We start from the raw sequence: 10133 nt of genomic DNA, 5'->3' as shown, positions 1-10133 counted from the left end.
TTTGGATTTCTGCAGCCGGTTTAAACAATCATTACCAGCCTTGCCCCGTACTGATGTAGACGTGGAGAGGAGCAGCAATCTGACTCGGATCCATACATGTACTGGTGACGTCGAATCAGATTCCTGTCCGATCTCATCTGCAGCTGAAAAAAACGATCTTTTCTCGAATTCAACGGGTCGCCCTGCAATGCGTAAGGCGCCGCACGCAAACCTAGAATCTCCACGAATCTCATATCTGCCAGTTCCAATTTTTTTAACCATAATCTTGACCTCCCGGTGATAAATTTGCCGGCTCTGTCCATGATCGTCCGGCGGGTCATGTGGTCGTTTCCATGCTGATCTCTACTACTTTTTTTTTGAAAAATCACCGGGGGGGGAGCTCCCCACCTGAATATATTTCTCAAGTTTGTAACCCATCGTCAGACTGATTACAAGGGGAATTACATAAGCACGTGTAGTCGTGATAAGAGGTAGGAACGCCAGGAGGAGGCGGCCTGCTTGTGCACCGGTTTCTTCATCCGGTGCGTCCAGAGCATGAGATCATCCACGAGTTTCCTGAGAGTGAGGATACTGTGGTGATTTTGTTGCTTGAAGGTCATAGCGTTTCTGGAATCCCAAATCTTCCATAGGATGATGAGGAGGACGGAGTGCCAGATTACCGCATCTACCTGTGTAGGTAGGCGGCAGTTCCAGAGTCCATCAATGGTAGTCGAAGGAGAGATGCCGATCCGTTGCCAAATACGTTGTGAAAGTGGACAGTTTAGGAATATGTGTGAGCTGGTTTCACCATCATATCCACAGCGCGGGCATAGTGAGTCGGTGACGATATGCTTGCGCTGAAGGTTGCTTTTTGAGTTGAGTCGATCCCGAAACAGGAGCCATGCAAAGATCTTAACGCGATTTGGAACGCGTGAAGACCAGATGGCAACGGCATGCACGTCGTGGTCGTCATCGTGGGAGCCCATGGTTAGCGCATATGCTGCCCTCGTGGAGAAGCATAAGCCACCGTTGAGGTAGCGCTCGTCCGGTCCTGTCGACAACCGGAAATCCTGCAAGAGAGACAACAAAGCGCACAACTCGGTAGCAGCATCAGATGTTAGGCGGTTCCGGAGGATTGTTTCCAAACCGTGATTCAGGACAGCAGCCACACGAGCTAGTGGTATAGTGGTGTGTGAATATAGGCAGGGGAATAGAGTAGCAAGGGGTTGGTTGTGTATCCACGTATCAAGCCAGAAGTACGTATTAGTGCCAGAGTTTGTGAGTACAAAAGAGATGGCATGAAGTGCTGGCAGCTGTTGATTTATTGTTCGACAAATAAAGGAGTGACTATTTTGTGGAGCAATGAGGGCATTTGGGTGTTGTAAGGCGATCCAGTCTAACCAAGGTGTTGTGTCTGGTAAGAGAGCTTTTACAGCAAATTTCATAAGTAGGCATTTGTTTTGCTGATGAAGATTTTTTAGGCCTAGACCACCACAGTTCTTTGGTTTACACACATTTTTCCAGGCAACTAAGCATTGAGCACCAGTGCAAGTTTCCTCCGCAGCCCAAAAGAAGGCTCGTCGAATAGAGTCTAGGGTTTTTAGAACACTCTTGGGAATGGGGAAGACTGACATGAAGTAGACTAGAAGGGAGTCGAGGACAGCCGATAATAGGATGAGCCTATCCCCTTTGGAGAGGATTTTTGCGCGCCAGCCCGTCAAGAATTTACGGCAACGTTCGATGATCGGTTGGAAGGCATTTGTAGGTAGTCGTGTGGGTGTTAGGGGAAGGCCTAGGTAGATCTGCGGAAAGCTTGAGGTTGGGCAGTGCAAGGTGGAGGCAATGGAGTCTCCCATGGCAGTGCTGATGTGCATGGGTACGAACGTTGTTTTTGTGAAGTTGATAGTGAGGCCAGTGGCCATGGCGAAATCGTGAAGGATGTTTTTTAACTGTTGAGCAGCGGGATTGGATGCGTTGGCGATGATGAGGGTGTCATCAGCATATTGTAAGACGGTTGGCAGGAGATGTGAGAACAGGGGGTGACTGAGGTGAGCTAGATCGCAGTCTTGCTGGATCATTTGTTGTAGGAGATCAGCAACGATGATGAAGAGGTAGGGCGAGATAGGGTCACCCTGCCTGAGGCCATTTTTGCAATTTATCCAGTTTCCGGGGATCCCATTCAACATGACGGCAGTTTTCCCGGTTGCTAGGAGGTCATGAATCCATGATGAGAATTTTGGCGGGAAGCCGCGGCAGCGTAAGATGAAAGTAAGAGAGTCCCAAGAGAGGGAGTCGAAGGCTTTGCTAAAGTCCAATTTAATGACCATGGTTGGGGCTTTTCTAGTATGGCATGCGCCTATGAGGTCTGCAGCGAAGATAAAGTTTTCGGCTATGCTACGCCCTGGGATGAACCCAGTTTGGTTGCCATGGACAAGCAGTGGTATTATTGGTTTTAGTCTGTTGGTAAGCACTTTCGCAACGGCTTTGATGGGACAATTTTGGAGGGAGATCGGGCGGTATGCGTCGGGAGTGTTGGCATGATCTTTTTTGGGTAGTAGAATGAGGTGAGCTCTGTTAAGGCTTTCAGTTTGGGCGTTAAGGTTTTGGAAGTCCGTCATGAAGGAGTGGATGTGAGCCTTAACCAGGTTCCAGTATTTTTTGTAGAACAGCGGGCCGAAGCCATCCGGTCCTGGGCTAGCTAGGGGGTTCATTTGGAGGAACGCATTTTTAATTTCATCTAGTGTGAAGGGGGAGTCCAGCGAGTTAAGCTGTGGTAACGTTTGTGGGTAGTACTTTTTAGGATCGAAGGGCCAATAGGTGTGTGGTGCTGAACCTATAAGTGCTGTGAAATGATCTTTGAGAATGGTCGCTTTTTGAGCATGAGAGTGGAATTCAGTTCCATCAGTTAGTAGGGAAGTTATAGTATTCTTGCGGAGACGCTGTGACGCGGCAGCATGAAAATATTGTGTGTTTTCCTCCCCATCAATTGCAGCACGTACTTTACCTCTTTGTTTCTAGAAGGCTATTTTTTCAGCAATAGCTGAGTGCAGGGTATCGGAGACAACAAAACGTAGTCTTTTTTCGGCGTTGGAGAGAGTTCGAGCCTCCTCCTTTAGATCGATGAGATTAATGATTTGTTTTGCAGCCGCCTCGCGAAGGTGTGCTAGCGATCGCTTGGAGGCCCAATTTTTTAGGTCATATCTTGTTCTTTTTAGAGCTTTTGCAAGGGCATCGGCGGATGTTAGTTGTTGGGTCGAGCGGTGGTTTGGGGCCCAACATTTTTGTATTATTTGCTGGCAAGCAGTGGATAGAGTCCAAGCTGATTCGAATCTAAAGTGGCGTGTCTTTGGTACAGTTGTTTGGATATTTAGAATTAGGGGAACGTGATCAGATGTAATTCGTGGCAAAGATGAGAGAGTTGTATTGGGGAAGACATTGTTCCAAGCCAGATTGAAGAAAGCTCGGTCTAGTCGTTCGAGGGTTGGTGAAGCTCGTTTGTTGGACCAGGTAAAGCGTCTGTCTAGTAGGGGTAGTTCGATTAGTGCTAGTGCGTTGATCGTGGAGTTGAAGGCGTCAGCTTCCCGTTGGCGGAAGCTGCGTTTATTTTTTTCGTGGGAGAAGCGGATGAGGTTGAAATCTCCTACAATTAGCCAGGGAGTTTGGTCATCCTCCTTAATTAGATTGAGCTCATCTAGGAATGCCTGTTTGAGTTTGCGATTCGAGGGGGCATAAATGTTTGTGATGACAAAGGGGAGGGGGTGAGCGAGCGACGTGAGTTTGATGGATGTGGCGTACGTATGGTGGGAGTAGGAGATTAGGGAGAAATAGTTTGTATTAAAGGCGGAAATCATTCCGCCGGCCGAACCGTCCGCAGGTAGGAAATTTCTTTGGTCAAGAGATCGTGGCAGGAAGGAGTTGAATTTTCGGTCGTTAATGTCATTTAACTTAGACTCTTGTAAGAGTGCACAGTGGGGGTTGATACTGATTAGTTCGGAAAGGATATTACCGCACTTAGATTCGTCGCCTAGGCCTCTTACATTCCACGAGCAGATAGATAGAGTTGTACTACTCATGGGGAAACAGACGGACATCTAGACTTAACAGGGTACAAGCAGCTAGGGGATACATTTGGGATGCTAGCAGATAATTGAAGCAAAACAGGCGATTGCTCCGGGCACACTGGTGGTGGAATAAATAGGCCCTTGATGTAGGGTCGCGATATGGACGGCCGGCCGCCGTCGGGACGCCGCATGGGCAGGCATGGTTTTTTTGGGCACATCATGGCAGTACGTCAGCAGCACCGTTGTCCGTGATATCGGCACATGCAATGGAGTCTGCGGCCGCGTCGTCAGCACCGCAAAGCCTGGCAATGTCCGCCAGGGCTGCAGCAGGGGCTGGCGGAGCGTCGGGGATGTCGAGCTGAGCATCGCGAATGGCGTCTTTGAGCGCCTTAGCAACGTTAGTGGCAGTGAGGCGTTTAGCTTTGGCGCGGACAGCCTTAGTAGTCATGTCGGTGAAGACTCGCGGCTCCTTGGCAGCAAGGCGAGAGCTTCGGCGCAAGCTCATGGACTTGTCCGCCGAACGCTTGGCGCTGCGGCGCAGCTTGCGAAGCACGGATTCATGGAGGTGAGACTCTGCAGTTTTTGTTGCGGGGGTGAGCATGGTTAGGCTGTGTTCAGGTTTGTATATAGGGGATGGAGTGCGACATGGCTGTTCAGGGGCCATACCAGAGGATGATGCTCCAGCGGAGAAGGCAATGGTGGAGACGTTGATGTGAAGGCCTGGGGAGTTGGAGCTGTCATACGGGCTGAATGCCGATGGCAGCTGCACGGTATTGGGTGGAGGGAGATCGTCGAGGTTGTCTTGGTTGTAGCCGTCCGGAGAGGGTGGTGGAGTGGTTAGGCTGAACCCACCGACAGCAGCGGCGGGTCGCGGCGAGGGGCGGCAGGTGGTGACCGGCGTGGTGGAGGATCCGATGACAGTTGAGGCGGAGAACGCCGTGGGAGGTGACGCCATCTGTGATGGAGGGGCTGAGTCGCTGTCGAAGGAGATGTTGACGACGGGATGGGCGCAGTCATCTGGTCCGTCGTCACCAGAGGAGACGTGGAGTGGCATGCCGGCAGAGGCGCCGACATGCATGGGAGTGGTGGTCGTGGCGTCGAAGGCTGGGGACGGCGGGGGGCCGCGCGACATGTCGTCGGTGGCGTGGTGGGTGTTGAAAGGGCCGCGGCTATGGTGACCGCGGCGGCCGTTCGAGTCCGAGTCGGAGTCGGAGGAGAACGGGGACGCGTCAAGCGGCCCCATCCGGTCAAGGACCGTGGTGAGCCTGGCGATCTTTACGACCTTGATGTCGTTAGATGGGGGAGCTGAATGGGCAAGGAGTCCGGGAGCCGCCGTCATCGGTCGACCATGATGAGGGCGCGAACGGCCGTGTAGTCGCGGCCATCGACGCAGTAGTGGTCGACCGAGCAGACATCACCAAGGTGGCTTAGCGCCCACCTGATGCCTGCGTCGTGCCAAAGCTCACGAGGGAACTCCGAAGCTTTGACCTCGATGAGCTGGTCGAAGACAGACGACGCGCGATCAGCCAGCTCAACCGGCTCGATGGAGATGTGGTTGCCTCGGAAGTCGATGGAGCCAAGGGCGACAAGGTAGTCCCGCACACTTGCGGACTCGAAGGTGACGCAGCCCGCACCGCGCCACGAGCCAGCCACGCTGAAGCTTGGGTTGCCTGCGTGCGCGAGGATCGCGTCGTGAATGAGTGTTGCCGGGTTGTGGACGGGGGAGCGTAGGTGGGCGAACGCGATATGGCTGACATTGTTGACGAGGCATGGGGGCGCGACGATGGTAGGCGCGAGTTCGATGGGCAAACCGAAACGGCGTCCATGGCGAGCAGACCCAGCGTTCGGAGGAGACAGGCCGAACGCTGCGGCAGCCCGAGCCTCATTGAGGGTAGCGCGAAGCGCCTCGAGGTCAACGGGTTGGGAGAGTGGTGGTGGAGCGGGAGTAGGGTAGGCCGTGGTGTTAGTTGTGGCGGATAGCGGGATGATGCGAGCGACTGGGATGCCGAGAAGAGGTGCTGATGGCCCGTTTCCGGCACGGGGCCAAGGGTTGGTGGCAGCGGCGAGGTCGGCTGGGGTAGGCGCCGTTGAGTTAGCCATGGCAGGAGTCGGCAGTGGGGTGTGTTGAAGAGAGAAAGCTGGGTTGGCGGCTGGAGTTGGTGGAAGGCGAGCGAAGAAAGGGAGGAGGCGGACTGCCCGGCACCGGCTAGCTTTGTGGCCGGAGCACCAACAGCGAGCACACCGGATAGGATCCCGGCAGAGCTGCACTTGGTGATCCAGTGCAAGGCAGCGAAAGCAACGACGCTTGGAGAGGATAGGTGAGGGAGGGCGTTGGTGTGGAGTGTGATGGAATGCATTGCATGCGGTATTTATAGGAGTGTCTGAGTGGGGTGAGGGTGCATGTTGGAGGGGGGAGAGAAGAGCGTCTCGATAGGACATGGGTGGCAGAGAACCATCTATGTGTGGCGTCATGCATGCGGTCAAAGGGCTGGCCGGGTCACTGTTGTCAGATGGGGAGAGCAGGTGTTGCAGTTGGGCAGGGCATGGATGGGGCGTGGTTGACGCAAGCCTTGGAGGGATTCGATTCTGCCCAGATTCTTGGGGCTCCAGTGACGCACGCATGCATGCAGGCGAGAGCGGGCGTTCCACTCTGGTCGCGTGGTTCGTGGGGGGAGGGCCCAGCGCAGAGAGGCGCAGCGCATAGGCCGGTTCCACCGAGACCAAAGCGGAGGGCGGTTGAGAGCAGTGGTGGGCATGCATGTCGAGTGTCACGGGCTCTAGGGAAGGGGTGGATGGGTCGAGTTTGTCTGTATGTAGATCGTGCGAAAGTCTCTGTCCCTCGGTTTGAGCATTGGTCAAAAGCAAAGCGGCCGAGGGAGTGCAAGTAGTGGATGTAGGGCGGTGGCAGGTAGCTGTTGGAGACGTGTTCGAGGTGAGTGTGCAGGCATGGATTGAGCCGTTGTTTACTTGGGTGTGTTCCTGTTCATTTGATTTGTTTGTAAGAGAGCGTTGCATGCATAGTGTGGAGGGGTGTGGGCCGAGGATGGAGATAGGCATGCTATGTTTTTCTGCGAGGTTTGGCTCGATCGTGGGCGGTCCGCGTGTCTGTAGAAGGAGCTGCTCATGAGCAGTGGCTGTGGAAAGTTGGTCAAAGTAGTAGAGAGAGAAGCATTTGAAAACCAGCGGCGAGCGCTTGAGGATTTCAAATCTCACCTCTTTTGTTATAACCGAGGAGCGGAACACAAATTGTGACAGCTTAGCTACCTGGAAAACTGGTTTTACCGAGAAGTAGTGGTCTAGAGCATTTGTTATGAGCATAATATTTGGGTTAACACTATTTGAATGGCAAAGGATCCAAAAAGAGACCGTTGGAACATGACGAGGTGGGTAAATATGACGTGTGATCTCGGTGTGGTACATGCTTAGAATCCGGTTAAAGAAATTGAATCCATGACGGGAAGGCCTAACCTCTTTTGGCGCGTCGAGCGGCGTTGTTGTCGACTCCGGCAGGGTTCCCGTGCCTGAGAGGAACGCGGGCGGAGCGATAACCACCGCAGGTGGTTGTTGGTTGATGGCGCACGGGCATCGGGGCGATGCAGCACGCAGTGGTGCATTGGGAGTGGTGGCGGCTGAATTGACGACGATGATCGATGCGAAGAAGAAGGGTGTCGAGAGGGGGGAGCAAGCGGTAATCGAAACTTGCACGGCCGTCGAGGCGACACAGATGGAGTATGCCGAGTTGGATACTTGTTGGACATCGAAGTTTTTTGCCCTACCCCCAAACCTAGTTTGCAGCAGAGCAGCGACGAGGTAGCAGTCGAGAGGAAGACGACAATTGTGGAAGAAAATGATAGTATAGTGGGATTTTGGCGAAGCCTGGCAAGGTGGTGAGACCATGGAGCGTTTTGCCTGCCAAAGAGCAGCCTGGAAAGCGAGGCCAACTGAATTGTCGAGGTTAAGTGTTTGTGAGATGAACCGAAAGGCGTGCTGCAAGCGATCGCCGATGTCAAACGTGAGCGGGGCGGCGTGAAAGTGAGTGGGCGTCTGTAGTGGCAATGGTGAGGGAGGCGAGGCCCGAAGGCAGGGGGCAATGGAGGGGGGTGACTCTCTTGCGGCATCCGCGGGCGAGCAAACGAAGAAGGAGATGTGGATGTGAGGCGAGGCAATTTCCTTCTCCCGGAGGATAGCCAGGGCTACCGGGAGCGAGGAGACGGTAAAGCGGAATTCCGAGGGTGAGAGTTGAAGGATCATGAACATGTCGAACTGGCCTCCCAGGCAACCTTGGAGGTAGCATGCAAGCATGAGACAGTCAATCTCCATGACGGCGCGCTCAATTTTAACACCAAGGTGGATGCCTGAGTTTTTGTGGCGGAAGGGAGTGATAGGCTGAAGGATGGCAGACCAAACCTGGTCCTCGAAGTCCGCTCCCATGGCGTTTCCAACACCAAGGGCGGCGCGGATGGTAGCGTGGATCGGGGAGTCATCCAGCCAGCAGTCCGGTGGGAGCGGACGCGAGCAGAAAGTGGCTACGGGGAGGCTAGATGGAGTTGGGATTGGGATCGCAGGTGGCCGGAGATGGGACTGCAGCGGTGGTGGTGGAGGAGCGGCTGGAGGTGGGAGCGGAGGTGGAGCGAGAGCCATTTTCCAAACTAGGTGCACATTGTCGCGTCCGTTTCTACTGGTTGTTGCTGACAGGCACCAGTGTTTACACCTGAAGGTTTCCCTCCTTCAAGATTCTTTTGTTAGAGAGTTGTGGGGAAAATTGGAAAGCAAAGTTATCTTGAGAAGGTGCATCCGCCCGTCATCACGAACTTATACAGTTCACATAACAAGATTACTGCCTCTGCTGCGTCCATTGTTTTAGTTGGTTCAAGTGAGGAACTTGGGATATCAGTAACTGTTCAATAAGTCTACCCTGATACCATCCATACTGATGAATGTCTCTACTTTGATAGTTTGACCACTATACTCATGAAACAACAAGTTCACTATTTCGGCAAAGGTTTATTGTTGTTGAATGGCTTACCTATGTTGATGATGTTGTGACTGTGTATAAAATGGAAGAAAATTGCACATTTTTACTGAATGATAAGTCCATCCATCGTAGCATCATCAGGTGCATGAGCAAGTAAATGCTGTGAAAGATGGAAGACAACAAAGCATAATCAGGTGGACAATATTATGACCAAATGCATGTTGTAACAGTACTAGCATCATCAGGCAGAAAATGCATGATGCACCATCATCTTCATAACAAAAGAGAACCTGTAATAGTACTAGAATCTGTGAAAGAGAAATTTAGCGATTGTTGTAACAGAACCATATTTTACACGCCATCATTCATTCATACAAGCACTTGACATCACAAAACACGGACTTGGCTTGCGTAAAATTTGAGCCCACCCTTCATTTTCTGTCTAGACTCGCCACTGATCACAACCGCATGTACTCCTTGTCTCTGATATCAAACATGGATGTTTTCATGGCCATTATTTTTGCTGCACTATGACATCACTTGATGGTTTCTCACTCTCGGCATGTCTCTTTGCTTCCCTTCTCATACCTTCCTTCTTTGCAGCAGCAAATTTTCTCTCTGTTGACCTTTTTGGAGCAACAACTTGTCTCTCCGCTTTATGGACGGAGTTGCCTTGTAGGAGTTGGGGCCAGTTGAACCAATGAAATTATGAAATCCTTCACTATCTTAGTACTAATCTCTACTTACCTAAAAGAAAACGTAGTGTTCCGTTTCTCCTCTTACGTTCCCTGCTTCGTCCATGCCCCTCCCTCCTGTTTCTGGTTTTCTTTTCGTCCTAAACTTTCACCGGGTTTTGTGGATGAATACCGGTCTACGCTGTGCAGCCCGCTCAATCCAGATCTGAGGGTTGCTTTCTATTCGTCGGGAGCCCCACGTCCCGATCAGGAGAACCGCGGGGCCAGGGTGCGGCGGCGCACAAGGGCGGCGCTGGCGGCTGGCTAGAAGGGGAAGCCGAGGGTGACGGAGGAGCGGCGCTATTTCCTCTGCCTCACCGTTGCGGCGGCGGTTCAGCGTGGCTGGGCGCCTGATGGCCCCGCTGGGCCAAGAGTGCACGTTGC

At 52.7% G+C, this 10133-nt stretch overlaps 1 protein-coding gene across 1 annotated transcript in view; it reads left to right on the top strand.

Annotated features, from left to right (window-relative positions):
• Nucleotides 1-9099, top strand: part of LOC119275299 (F-box only protein 7-like) — a 12677-nt gene extending 3578 nt beyond the window's left edge. The window contains exon 2 of the mRNA XM_037556119.1: nucleotides 8736-9099. The gene's annotated coding sequence lies outside the window, so the exon portion shown is untranslated. The remainder of the gene's footprint in view (nucleotides 1-8735) is intronic.
• The last annotated feature ends 1034 nt before the right edge of the window (nucleotides 9100-10133 follow it).

The sequence above is a fragment of the Triticum dicoccoides genome, chromosome 3B, assembly GCF_002162155.2.
Source record: "Triticum dicoccoides isolate Atlit2015 ecotype Zavitan chromosome 3B, WEW_v2.0, whole genome shotgun sequence".
Lineage (NCBI taxonomy): Eukaryota > Viridiplantae > Streptophyta > Magnoliopsida > Poales > Poaceae > Triticum > Triticum dicoccoides.
Note: the sequence above shows the minus strand (reverse complement) of the source record. Positions and strands in the feature narration are given on the sequence as shown.